The sequence below is a fragment of the Lithobates pipiens genome, unplaced genomic scaffold (assembly GCF_037356315.1).
Source record: "Lithobates pipiens isolate NorthernLeopardFrog02 unplaced genomic scaffold, aLitPip1_a1.2 Scaffold_19, whole genome shotgun sequence".
Taxonomy (NCBI): Eukaryota; Metazoa; Chordata; class Amphibia; order Anura; family Ranidae; genus Lithobates; species Lithobates pipiens.
In genome coordinates this window covers 110,124,650-110,139,468 of record NW_027507764.1, presented here as the reverse complement: position 1 = coordinate 110,139,468, position 14,819 = coordinate 110,124,650, and the positions used below count along the sequence as shown (strand labels likewise).

At 43.6% G+C, this 14,819-nt stretch overlaps 1 protein-coding gene and 1 pseudogene across 1 annotated transcript in view; one reads left to right on the top strand and one right to left on the bottom strand.

Moving 5' to 3' along the window:
* CNPY1 (canopy FGF signaling regulator 1) overlaps nucleotides 1-14,819 on the bottom strand; it is a 217,620-nt gene that overhangs the window by 202,226 nt on the left and 575 nt on the right. The window lies entirely within an intron of this gene.
* On the top strand, nucleotides 8,296-8,658 carry LOC143998023 (small ribosomal subunit protein eS25 pseudogene; annotated as a pseudogene).

Sequence of the window (14,819 nt, the reverse complement as noted above, 5' to 3'; positions counted from 1 at the left end):
TTACGCCCCCGTTCCGCAAGCGCCCGCCCCCTTCAGCAAGTGCCCCGCTGCCTGCTGGGAAACACACAGCTCCCAGAGGCAGCGGGGACCGTCCGGATTGCGCCGCGCGGCTCGCGCATGCGCAGTAGGGAACCGGGAAATGAAGCCGAAAGGCTCCATTTCCTGATTCCCATACCCAAGATGGCGGCGGGACCCGGCAGCCGAGCGAGCGATCGGCTTCGGGTGCCGACATCGCGGGCGCGCTGGACAGGTAAGTGTCACTATTTAAAAGTCAGCAGCTGCAGTATTTGTAGCTGCTGGCTTTTAAAAAAAAAAAAAAAAAAAAAAAAAACGCGGAGTCCCGGTGGACTCCCGCTTTAAGGCTGTGAATACTTATGTACATTTAATTTGTTCGTTTTCTTTTTTTTAATACATTTTCAAACAATTCAAACATACTTCTTTCACGTTGTCATTATGGGTTATGGTTTGCAGAATTTTGAGGAAAATAATGAATTGAATCCATTTTACAAAATGTGGAAAAAAGTGAAGCAATGTGAATACTTTCCAGATGCACTGTATCCTATTCTCTTTGTATTGCTTACTTTATGTGAAATCCTTGCTGTTCCTCCCAGTCCTGCCTGAACTCAGTGTGCTCTCCTCCAATGACAAGATTTGTCTTGACACACCCCCTACTGCACAGCCATTCACTGAGAAGCTCAGTGTGCTGCTGCTGTTGCTTCTCTTCTCCCCAGCTCTTATGCAGCTGAGAACACAGGGAATGTGATCACTTTTTTTTATTTTATTTTTTTATATCTATGCAAAAATGTTTTGCCTTTTATTTCTATTTTAAAATGAATGGATTGTTTTACAAGGCAATTGTTTACAAACACGTTAACCAACCCAGCCCTAGACTTTTATACTGCCTGGAAAGAGGCTTTAAGCCAACATTTACTACATCTGTAAATATAAGGCTGGACAAATCCCCCAAAAAAGTACAGCTGGCACCTATATTCTGAACTTTTTTTTACAGTATAGTAGTCAAAGTATGCAGCTCTTGAATTTTACATTAAAAGATAACTGGCCTTTAGATAAAAGATGCAAGCATTCACCGGGCAGCTGACATGCTGCCAAACTAGAAATATAAATGTATTCCTGTTCGCAGCGCAGATTCCTGTTCCAACTGTCCAACCTGTATGGGGCTGTTGCAATGTTTACATCCTCTGCAGCTCCAAACTGTGTTACAGCAAAGGCTGAGATGAGACTGCATTAGGTTAATCAATAACAAATACACTTGACTTCAAAACCATGTGTACTTATTAAACTGCAAAGGAAGCACATATATTTGTAAAAAAGGCAACATGTTCAAAAAACCTTTACAGCTTATTTATTCACAGTTGCACCGGAATTATATCTAAGGCCCCTTACACTCATGATGGGCTCAGTTGGAGGACGCTTGTTCATCGGTAAACCTGTCTGCTGATCCCCGCTAAGCAGGATGGCCGGTCCATTCCATTTATGCAGAGTGGACACAGACTGCTCTCCTCCATTGGCAGTTGGATATAAACGGACCGCCTGTCTGTTTACACCCGACTGCCATCCGATCTGCGAATTGGGAACAGATCTCCATCTGTCTGTTTTTAGCAGATAGAATCGGATTGGATGTCCGTTGACACACGCCTCTCCACAGAGGAGACTGAAGGGTCCGTCTGAAAAACTGACAGGTGGACTCTATCAGTCTGTCCATGTAAAAGGGCCCCAATGGCAAAAACACAATTAAAGGGCAAATTCACTTTTGTGGCATAAAAAATAGCAAATATAAAAAAAAAAAAAAACAATATATACGATTGCTACAAAGCCATACTGTAAATTAATGTTATTAAAAAAAACTTCCTTTTCTTTTCAATCTTCAGGGTTGTCATCTTCTGTAGATTTTAATGTAATATGGCAGCCTGGAGGGATTTCGTACACACTTGGTGTTCAGAACACCCCCAGAAATTACTTGGGGGTGCCCTGCTTGCGTGATTGGCTCACTGATTTCCCCAGAAGTCTGCATTAAGATACAAGTCAGATTTTAGGTATCCTCTTCATCAAAAATTTAATTTTTGGTGAGATACTCTGAGGTTTGATCATTTCTAAAGGGATGCAGACCCAGCATGTTCCTTATTAGAACAATGCAAGTGCATCAGCTGATTAAAGTGATTCTCCTGTCACTTTAAAAAATATAAAATGTCCGTTGCTACAAATACTGTAGCTGCTGACCTAAGAATCAGACACTTACATGTCCAGAGATCTGTGTTCACTTTGGTGGGTTCTAAATTGCTCTTCGTGTGGCAGCACAGCCGCTGACTGTGAAGCCTTGCAGCTTCTCAGCTGGCTCCCCAGTGCACATACACGAGCCAATTTCTGGGGGAATCGCCTAGGGGATTGCAGCAGATGTGGGGAGAGGGTAGCTGTCAAAAGTAGGTATTCACTGCTCCCCAAAAAATAAAATGTTGCTCCATAAGTAGAAGAGGGGGGGGGAGTGGAACTTCTGTCTTTCAGTGAAGTTCTGCTTTAATAATGAAAAATTTACTTTCATTCAGATTCAGTCTGCAGACAACAAATAGCTTTTTCTTCAGAGCACAAACAGGTGGGACTCTGGAAAAAAGTGGTGTTAAGATCCTTGCAATGCACATTGATCACCTAGAGGGGATTTTTTTTTTCTTAACAAAAGTGGAAATACTCTTTCAATGAAATTGGACCATTCCACCGAAACCCAAAAAGCCCTGCTGTATGCAGCTCTGCATGCTGATTACTAAAGCTTTATTTTTATATTTACATTGTTGCACTTCCTGGTTTCCTGAGGCACTGACGGCATAGATAAGACTTCATAGCTGCACCTGGAAGTGCCAATCCAGTATTAAGAATCCTGCGAGATCTGGGGGTTCATTTTTCTTCTGGAGATCTACCCAAGATTTGGTGCTGAATTCATGTGTGGGCCAAAACAGAAAATGTGGAGGAAGTTGGCCACTGATGATGTCTGCTTTCAAGATAGCAGCACAGTATTACAGTAGGGGATGGAAAGGAGAATTAGAAAATCTATCTATTTATTTTAGCATATTGATTCAAGCTATGGTGGCACTTTTATATACAGAAGAGGGGGTTCCCTTTAAGAACTGGGAAAGGAATGGTTAAAACCAATATTTTTGGTGTCCCATAGGGGAGATTCCCCTTCAATTTCTGTCCAATAGACACAACATGAAGTTATAGGAAAGATATACAAGGAAAGGCAAATCCCCTGTGAATTGGATGTGGATTTCCCCACACTCAATTTGCATGACAGGAGATTGTGACCGGCTCTCTATGGAATCGGTTCACATATCTTCAGGGCACTTGCAGAGCAGCTTGCACAGGGGACCTGTGAGTCTTTGGCTCAGTTTCAGAGTCGAATTCAACCAACAATTCAGCCCCGATTCATCCCTGAAATGGAGAACAGGGACGCATCGGACCCCCTGCTGTGAGCCGCATCCAGCAGCAGTGTGAACCTAGCCTTAAAGCGGGATTCCACCCTAAAGTGGAACCTCCGCTGATCGGATCCCTCCCCCCCCCTCCGGTGTCACAATTGACACCTTTCAGGGGGGAGGGGGTGGAGATACCTGTCAAAGACAGGTATTTTCACCCACTTCCGGGCATAGACTCCCGTGGGAGTCTACGCCATTTCCTGCCCTGCCGCGCTGTCTGCTGGGACACACACGGGTCCCAGTGACAGCGCGGAGATTTCCTATTGCGCGGCGCGGCTCGCGCATGCGCAGTAGGGAACCGGGAAGTGAAGCCGATTCGCTTCACTTCCTGATTCCCTCACCTAGAATGGTGACTACAGCAGCCGAGAGCCGAGCGATCGATCGGCCTCGGCTGCCGGCATCACTGGAACCCGGGACAGGTGAGTGTCCATTTATTAAAAGTCAGCAGCTGTAGTATTTATAGCTGCTGGCTTTTACTATTTTTTTTTTGGTGGAATCCCTCTTTAAGCAGTGTCACTGGGTAATTTATAAGGGTTCAAACAGAGTGACAGAGAAGCTTGGCAAAGGTGGGTACAATGGTCAGGTAATGTTTTTTTTTTTCAGAGGCTTGGCCACTATGGCCATTTTATGTAAACAATTACATAAACTGGGAAAGTGGATATGGGTGTTATAGTAATCATGAGCATTTGTGTCTTTCCTAACAAGGACGCACTCTGCTTCCAGATTTTGTTACACAAAGCAATGGCAGCTGTGCAGACCTGAAACACAGAGTGATCATAGAAGCCTCTCAAACCGATACCAAATGCAAGTGCAATACAGCTGCAAATGAGCTGTATTTGTACAACACAAGCCCAAGGTCCGTAGACACAGGCCTTTAGAAATGCTAGTGGTGTGACTTATTTCAGATCCTCTGGTTCCATTGTTTTCTGAGTCACTGACAAGGAACAAGTATGCAGATCAGGACTTCAGATTTCAATGTACACCTGCTTCTGGCCACCTTTATTCCACTGAAGCTCCTGCTTTCTTTGCCCAAGATTTATGTCCATACAAAATGGTTTGCAATTTCCCCCACCGCTTCTGTGTGTGTGAACCCAGTAAAGAAAGCGAAGTGCCATTTGGTGCAGCAATAGGCAGTTTATGTTATAACAACTCACATAGTAAATATCTAATCAAATCCATATCTGCAGTGTCCCCGTCCTGCCAATGATAGCAAACCACGGCTGCTGGAGGTGCTCACAGGGCTGGAAGAGAAGTTCTGGCACTCCTGTGGGTATAGGGAGGAAGTGATGTCTATTTGGGGGCAGACACCTCCTCCAGTCCTGTAAGCACCTCCAGCAGCCCTGGCTTTGCCAACATTGGCCGAACTGGGAACTTGGAGAAATGGATTGGACTATATATTTACTATGTGAGTTGGTATATCATAAACGGCCTATTGCTGCACTACATGGCACTTCGCTTTCTTTACTGGGTTCCCACCCACAGGAGCGGTGGGGGGGGGGGGGGAAATTGCATGCAATTTGGACAGGAATCGCGCTGCATTCTCGTTCAAATCAAATGCGATTCTTGGCAGTGTGATTTGCTCCCATTCATTTTGCATGGATGCAAATCACAATGCAAAGTATCGTTTCCGGTATTGGAAGCATTTTCATGAGTACTCATGAAAATGCTTGGTATCGGCATTGATATTGGTGCATCCCTAGTTTTGATCTTCCTGAACCACAATTGAAGAAGAGGAATTGTTTAGGGCCACACATAAAATACACTAACAATAAGAAAAGGTGATGAGCAGAAAACGTTGGGCAGATCACAAGTTAACGATTACGGATATAGATAATGTACCTGAGTAATAAAACGTAATTTTTTTTGTAATATTTTTTATTATAAAAGTGAGAGGGCAACATACAACTAGTGGGATATTTTGATAAACAACAATAAGGTTAGCTCTCAGCGAGTAGGTGCAGCTGCCAGCCCCGTTCACTTTAATAATAGGTCCCTGGTGGCCGCACCTATTTGCGGCTCTCTGCACAGTCAGCAATTACCTGCGGTGATTGCTGCTGGACACAGAAAAAGTGCGTCCAGCAGCGATCACCATAGGTAATCACTAGCTGTGCAGAGAGCCAACAGGTGTGGCTGCCGCCGACCTCTCACTATAGTAAACAGAGCCAGCAGCTGCACCTACTTACTGAGAGCTGCAGGAGGAACTGCCAGTGTGAATGTAGCCTATAGCCTATATATGTGATGTGTGGGGAGGTAGGGGGGGCGCAGGATGGACATTCCAGTTGTAAACAGGATAGCTTGCCTAATCCATCTAGCAATAGTCACTTTGGAAGCCTGCATTTTACAGCTGTAAACAGGACCAACAGATGACTAGATCTTTTCAAATCTTTGGTAGCCTCTAGGTAGTTGAGAATACATCCTCGAATAATCAGAGTGTAATCTTTCTTCTTGGAGGTTATTAGGATCAACACAGAAGGATGGAAGAAAAATTTCCTAGAACCTATGAAATACTGTTGCAACTTTGAGTAGGTGAATGGTTTTATTGAGATGAAAAAAAAAACTGTCTTGCAAGTCAAGAATGATCATAAAAACGTATTTCGAGGAGGGACATGCGGACTGACAATGTTCTCCATCCTGAACTTTTTGTAAAGTAGAAATCTGTTCAGCTTCTTCAGGTTTTTGCACCTGGGAACACAAGGACAACATGAAATCCCTGGAAAATCTATCTTCCTGAACAGGAACAAATATGCTCTGAATGAAGAAGTCCAGCCTGAACTCGTTTGGCTGGGCTTCTCCTATGGGTCACAGGAGTGAAATTCATTTTTCACTTCTGTGACCCGTTTTCAGCAGAGAGTGGTCTGAAGATTGCTCTATGATAATGTCACACAGATCAGTACAGGCACGGCGTCATCCCCACTCTGGGAGTCTGGATCCGCCAGGTGCCTGGACTGATGGTTGTCTCAGTCTCTCAGCGAGTATCTGAGACGGCCACTCCCCACCTCTCTACAGCTCATCGCTCCAGTGAGCTTGGAGGAGCAGAGCAGGAGAGATGCTGATTGACAGTCAGCAGCTCTCTGCTCGGGGAGCTGAGAGAACCGAGCCATTGGTGGTGTTCAATGGCTCAGTTCTCAGTGAAGAGGCGCCGGGAGACAGATGCAGCATCGTATGATTCTACCATAACCTCCAAACCCATACTTCTCTTTGAAGGACAAAAACCGGTATGCTGGTAGCCACTCTTTGGATCCTTTGAAGGTTTACGGGGGAGGAGTTACAAATTCTAGGTTTTGACTCTTTTAAATCACTTATAGAATATATGGCCTGTACTAGATTTCTTCCCAAGAATTAATATATTGGAAAAGCTTCCCCACCAACCTCAACCTTGGCTTCACCCAGCACCATTATTGAAGGACTCTGAAGAAGTTTACAAAAGATCCGCTTTTGGCTTAGGCCAGCCATACACAGTTCGAATTGGCTGAGATTCGAACCATTAATGGGCAGGCTGAATGTACCAAGTTGATCGATCAAACAACTTGGGTAAAACCAGCCTGCCAGATTCTCTTTGAGATTATCTCTAGCAGGTCGTATAGCCTCTAACAATATTCAAGGTCTTCTCCTAGCAGGGATGGCTTCCCCCGTCAGGAGAAGACAATTGCCCAGAAGGAGGGATTCCCCTGTCAGCACTGTCTGTGTTAATGGGGGAAATCGAGTGTATTTCATTCCTGCAACCAAAGAAATTTGCTCCGTGTATGGCCAGCCTTACCATACTGAAGGGTCACTTTTTCTATTGGTCCTGAGACTTCTTCCCCTGTTAAGTTGGATTTATGACCCCTGGAGGACAGGGCACATTCTCTGGGGGTTCTCTCCTCTAGCAATTAGGGTACAATTATTACATCACTAAGGAGAACAGGCAAGCCCCTAAGATACGGCAGGAAATCAAGGAGTCAGGTGTCAGAGATCTTCCTCAGAAGGGCAGACTGCCCAGCTAACATCCATAAAGTCAGAAAAAAAACAAAAATTGCTTCAGGATGGTGGGATTCACAATCTACGCCAAACTCCAGCAAACACTTTCTAAGCAGTCAGAGAAAACCCTTTTCTTCCTTTTGGGATAAAGATTTTACATAAAAGAATAAAAGCTGATAATTGTAAGCCCCTCCCCCCGTCAGTGGTAAATGGTTTGCTTCAACACCGCCACTTTTGCTGGGCAGGTTGGTCTGTTAAAGGAAGTTGCAAAATAATAGACTTACTATTTGGATCAACAGACAAAAATAAAGGAAAGAAACATTAAAAAGAAAAGGAAGGCAGCCTACACATTTAAGAATTGATAAGCTGTAATATAAATGTTTGCTTTTGGATTTAATACTGCTTTAAAGGCTAATGTAATTTTTTTGCTCTAGATTACAACCCAAAGGCCCACTTCTGGGACAGTGTGTAGGGCTTCAACACCCCCCCCCCCCAACAATTCCCCCTACAGCAGCTGTCGGTGTGGCTGTGTGGGCAGAGATTTGGGAGTGAATGAGCTACAAGTCCTATCTACTATCACAGCAGGAGGACTTGTAGTTCTCAGTGAAACACCAGTGCGGTAGATACCATAGAAAACGAACGTCGGAAAAAGACTGAGTAGTCCATCGAGTGTGCCCATTTTTAAGTGTATTTATTTATTTTTATTGTTCTTGATTTTTTTCCCCCTTTTTTTGTCTGAGTATAGATCATGTTTGAAGCCATTTACTGTTGACTGTCTCGCGAACTCTGATAGAAGTTTATTCCAAGAATTAACTACCCTTTTGTCCTTTCTGTCCGACATCTTTGCAACAACAGCAGCATGCCACCTAAAGACGACAAGAAAAAGAAGGATGCTGGCAAGTCTGCCAAGAAGGATCAGGACCCAGTCAATAAGTCTGGAGGCAAGGCCAAAAAGAAGAAGTGGTCAAAAGGAAAAGTGAGGGACAAGTTGAACAATCTTGTGCTCTTGGACAAAGCCACTTATGACAAGCTGTGTAAAAAAGTTCCCAACTACAAACTTATTACTCCAGCTGTGGTGTCTGAGAGGCTGAAGATTAGAGGCTCACTGGCCAGGGCTGCCCTCCAGGAGCTGCTCAACAATTGTCTGATTAAGATAGTGATAAAAAATGGTGTTGCGCTCCACACAAAAACTAAATTAAATTCAATAATGGTGAGTAGATAATCGCATACAGGATCTAAAACACACCTATGCGATTAATACAGATCAATTGATTTAAACTATATCAATACCCTATATACATAAATTCAATATAAAGTGACCAGTATTCAAGTAGTACACATATTCCTAGTAAAGTGCAAGTGAAAAAATAGGTAGCAAAGTCACAAATAGTAATGATAACAGTACAGACAGTGTACGATCCAAAATGTGTCTCAATCCATAAAGTGCATCCAAGTGAAACAAATATTAAAAAGTATATACGTAGAAAAAATTTATATAAAAGTAAAATTCAATAAATAAATAGACAAAAAAAGTAAAAATAGATGTAAAAACACAATCCAAAAAAAAAAAATCCTTAAAGTGTCTCTATTTATAGAAAAAATAGCAATCCATATCAGGTCATGCAAATAAGTGAGTCCACACTGTGCTGTGTAATAGACTAGTTCTGTGAACAAACCCGGGATAATTCCACCGGTGATCTCCCAAATCCTCAAGACAGGTGCTCGCACACTGAGTGCAGTGGGTACCTTACCTCACTGCTGTCAGTTAAACAGCAATACGTTCCAATGGTTAAAGTGTATGTTCTCAGCTGGTATAGATACCCCAGGCAATCCCCTCTAGGTACTCAGCCATGGACCATAGATCACACCCGGAAAAAAGAGAAGGGGCTCCAATAGTGAAGTAATGTCAGACAGGTTTTTATTATAAAAAGGACATAGTCCTGGGTACTCACATTTAGTAGCACAGTTAATAGCGAAAATTACAGCTAATAATAAAAACCTGTCTGACATTACTTCACTATTGGAGCCCCTTCTCTTTTTTCCGGGTGTGATCTATGGTCCATGGCTGAGTACCTAGAGGGGATTGCCTGGGGTATCTATACCAGCTGAGAACATACACTTTAACCATTGGAATGTATTGCTGTTTAACTGACAGCAGTGAGGTAAGGTACCCACTGCACTCAGTGTGCGAGCACCTGTCTTGAGGATTTGGGAGATCACCGGTGGAATTATCCCGGGTTTGTTCACAGAACTACAGTACAGACCAAAAGTTTGGACACACCTTCTCATTCAAAGAGTTTTCTTTATTTTCATGACTATGAAAATTGTAGATTCACACTGAAGGCATCAAAACTATGAATTAACACATGTGGAATTATATACTCAACAAAAAAGTGTGAAACAACTGAAAATTTGTCTTATATTCTAAGTTCTTCAAAGTAGTCACCCTTTGCTTTGATTACTGATCCGCACACTCTTGGCATTCTGTTGATGAGCTTCAAGAGGTAGTCACCTGAAATGGTTTTCACTTCACAGGTATGCCCTGTCAGGTTTAATAAGTGGGATTTCAAGCCTTATAAATGGGGTTGGGACCATCAGTTGTGTTGTGCAGGAGGTGGATACAGTACACAGCTGATAGTCCTACTGAATAGACTGTTAGACTTTGTATTATGGCAAGAAAAAAGCAGCTAAGTAAAGAAAAACGAGTGGCCATCATTACTTTAAGAAATGACGGTCAATCAGTCCGAACAATTGGGAAAACTTTGAAAGTGTCCCCAAGTGCAGCGGCAAAAAACATCAAACACTACAAGGAAACTGGCTCACATGGCGACCGCCCCAGGAAAGGAAGACCAAGAGTCACCTCTGCTGTGGACGATAAGTTCATCCGAGTCACCAGCCTCAGAAATCGCAGGTTAACAGCAGCTCAGAGTAGAGAACAGGTCAATGCCATACAGAGTTCTAGCAGCAGACACATCTCTAGAACAACTGTTAAGAGGAGACTGTGTGAATCAGGCCTTCATAGTAAAATAGCTGCTAGGAAACCACTGCTGAGGACAGGCAACAAGCAGAAGAGACTTGTTTGGGCTAAAGAACACAAGGTATGGACATTAGACCAGTGGAAATCTGTGCTTTGGTCTGATGAGTACAAGTTTGAGATCTTTGGTTCCAACCACCGTGTCTTTGTGCGACGCAGAAGAGGTGAACGGATGGACTCTACATGCCTGGTTCCCACCGTGAAGCATAGAGGAGGTGTGATGGTGTGGGGGTGCATTGCTGGTGACACTGTTGGAGATTTATTCAAAATTGAAGGCATACTGAACCAGCATGGCTACCACAGCATCTTGCAGCGGCATGCTATTCCATCCGGTTTGCGTTTACTTGGACCATCATTTATTTTTCAAATAGGACAATGACCCCAAACACACCTCCAGGCTGTGTAAGGGCTATTTGACCAAGAAGGAGAGTGATGGGGTGCTGCGCCAGAGGACCTGGCCTCCACAGTCACCGGACCTGAACCCAATCGAGATGGTTTGGGGTGTGCTGGACAGCAGAGTGAAGGCAAAAGGGCCAACGAGTGCTAAGAATCTCTGGGAACTCCTTCAAGACTGTTGGAAAGCCATTTCAGGTGACTACCTTTTGAAGCTCATCAACAGAATGCCAAGAGTGTGCGGAGCAGTAATCAAAGCAAAAGGTGACTACTTTGAAGAACCTAGAATATAAGACATATTTTCAGTTGTTTCACACTTTTTTGTTCAGTATATAATTCCACATGTGTTAATTCATAGTTTTGATGCCTTCAGTGTGAATGTACAATTTTCATAGTCATGAAAATAAAGAAAACTCTTTGAATGAGAAGGTGTGTCCAAACTTTTGGTCTGTACTGTAGTCTATTACACAGCACAGTGTGGACTCACTTATTTGCATGACCTGATATGGATTGCTATTTTTTCTATAAATAGAGACACTTTAAGGATTTTTTTTTTTGGATTGTGTTTTTACATCTATTTTTACTTTTTTTGTCTATTTATTTATTGAATTTTACTTTTATATACATTTTTTCTACGTATATACTTTTTAATATTTGTTTCACTTGGATGCACTTTATGGATTGAGACACATTTTGGATTGTACACTGTCTGTACTGTTATCATTACTATTTGTGACTTTGCTACCTATTTTTTCACTTGCACTTTACTAGGAATATGTGTACTACATGAATACTGGTCACTTTATATTGATTTTATGTATATAGGGTATTGATATAGTTTAAATCAATTGATCTGTATTAATCGCATAGGTGTGTTTTAGATCCTGTATGCGATTATCTACTCACCATTATTGAATTTTATTTAGTTTTTGTGTGGAGCGCAACACCATTTTTTATCACTATCATAATCTGAGGGGAGGGTTTGCACCTCTGTCGGTGTTTTGCTGCAACCATATTAGCTCTTTTGTTTAACCATTGTAGCGCGAGGATAACCAACAATTACAATGGTCTGATTAAGTTGGTGTCCAAACACAGAGCCCAAGTCATCTATACCAGAAACACAAAGTGTGGAGATGCACCTGCTGGAACTGAGGAAATGGCCTAATGAAAGGATCCAACTTTTCTATGTACATTAACAGAAATAAATACGTATCAAAAAATAAAAAAAATAAAAATAAATACCATTTCAGTAAAATAATACTTTCCACATTTTGATCTTCCCTCCAGTTAGTTTGAGGTCATGTCTCAATGTTCTTTATTTTGGTTTCATATGGAAAAAAAAACTGCCTTCCTGAACCTTATTCGCCCCCTTGATGTACTTAAAGGTTTAAATCATGTCTCCCCTTTCCCTTCTTTCCTCCAGACTGTACATATTACATTCCTGAAATCGCTCTCAAAATCTTTTATCCTCCAGACCTTTCACCATTTTTGTTACCTTCTCTGGACTCTATCTTATCAATATCTTTCTGTAAATGAAGTCTCCAAAACTGTCAAAGGAAAAGATCCATAAACATCATGAAGCAGACCCAGGCCCATCCAGCCAGGCCACACCCCAATGCGTTTCGCTCCACCCTTTGGGACTCATAGTCCACTGACAGTACTTCCAGGTCCCAAACTGAAACGTCCAGTCCTTGCAATGAATAGGGAACTGGAGGAAGAGTCTGCAGGAGCCTGGCTCTTATGGAGAATAGATAAATGCACACTTTTTATCCTGCAACTGTACATGTCCATTTATTTATTTCGACAAGGTGGATTTAGCCTTAAAGTGCCTATTCACACCACAAAAACGTCCTCCAGATCTGTTCCAGATGCTTTTCTGCATGCATCTTTTTTTATGCAATCTGGTGCGTTTTTGTTGCTTTTTTTTATGCATTTCCAGATATATTCCAGAATAATTTTTCTTCTTTTCTTCACTATACTGGGTTTCAGTGCGTTTTTATGTTTTTTACCACGTTCCAGTACAGTTCTGTGCATGAAAAAAGCAGCATTTTTTTTCTGGATTCTGGAACTGAAACGCACTGCTCAGTAGTGAACTATGCCACTGGAATCCATATAACCTACATTCCATGCTTTGATGCAGAAAAAACAAACAAACCCCACTGCACGTGGTGTGAACAGGCTCTTAACCAGTTCAAGCACACTCAAGCGTCCCTTTAACCACTTGCCGACTATAGCTAAATGATGGCTACAGCGCGGCCGGCTAGTTCTGGGATGCCGTCATATGACAGTGTCCCACGATCGGGCGGCATGCTCTCTGATGGCAGTGTTCTCTGGGCACTGCTGATCACAGATTGAGGTTAAGAGCAAATCAGGCGCTCGTTACCATGTGATCAGCTGTATCCAATCACAGTTGATCATGGTTGCAAATAGAAGCCGGTTATCAGCACTCAACAGTGCTGCCAATCAGTGCCCCCTCATCAGTGTCGCCTATCAGTGCCCCCTCAATGTCACCTTTCAGTGCTGCACAAGAGTGCCCCCTCATCAGTGTCACCTACCAGTGGCGAAAAATTACCTGTTTGTTTTTTTTACATTTTTCGGTCTTTATTCGTTTAATTGGCCTGGGCAGGGAAGGGGTAAACGTGCCCGGAATTGCAGTGCTTAAAAGGTTCTAAATGCCCAGGGGCAGGAAGGATCAGCGATCATGTGATGGGCTGTCACAGTTGATCCTGCTAGATACTGATCATTGGACAGCTCAGTACAGAAACATCAGTCGCTCAGTGACACATACGTGCGGCCAGGGCTGGTGCCGGATTTTTGACACCTTATGTCGCGTACACACGACCGGACTTTTTGACAGCAAAGGTCCGACGCACAATTCGATTGTGTGTGGGCTCCATCAGACCTTTGTTTGCCAAAAATCCATCAGACTTTAGAAATAGAACATATTTAAAATTTTCCCGCCGGACCGAGAAATCCGTTTGTGTGTATGCAGACAAAAACAGACGCTAGGGCAGCTATTGGCTACAAACTTCCTTATTCTAGTCCAGTCGTACGCCATCACGTTCAAATCCGTTGGACTTTGCTGTGATTGTAGGTGTCCAAGTCCGTTCATTCAGAAAGTCCGCCGGAACTCCGTCGAAAGTCCGTCGGGAAGACTGTCGGACCTAGTCTGTTGAAAAGTCCGGTCGTGTGTACACGGCATTAGGCAAAACCTCATTTTGCCACCCCCTTTGCCCTGCCCATCTAGACTCCACCTTTTTAATGAAGTGCCCCTCAAATTCAACCTAACCAGCACCCATCAATGCAGCCTCACCAGTGCCCATCAAATTCAGCCTCATCAGCGCCCATCATATGCAGCCACACCAGTGCCCATCACATGCAGCCGCACCAGCGCCCATCACATGCAGCCGCACCAGCGCCCATCACATGCAGCCGCACCAGTGCCCATCACATGCAGCCGCACCAGCGCCCATCATATGCAGCTTCAACAGCGCCCATCATTTGCAGCCTCACCAGCGCCCATCATATGCAGCCACACCAGTGCCCATCAAATGTAGCCTCACTAGTGCCCATCATATGCAGCCTCACTAGTGCCCATCATATGCAGCCTCACTAGTGCCCATCATATGCAGCCTCACCAGCGCCCATCATAAGCAGCCTCACCAGCGCCCATCATTTGCAGCCTCACCAGCGCCCATCATTTGCAGCCTCACCAGCGCCCATCATTTGCAGCCTCACCAGCGCCCATCATTTGCAGCCTCACCAGCGCCCATCATATGCAGCCTCACCAGCGCCCATCATAAGCAGCTGCACCAGCGCCCATCAAATGATGTTTTCTTGATTCCATTCATTCGGGAGTTGGGACACAGGCACAACCCTCCACCTCCATGCCTCTGATACAGAGGCATGGACGGTGCGAATGGAGTGTCGGCTGCCTGTTGATGCCAAGAGTTGTT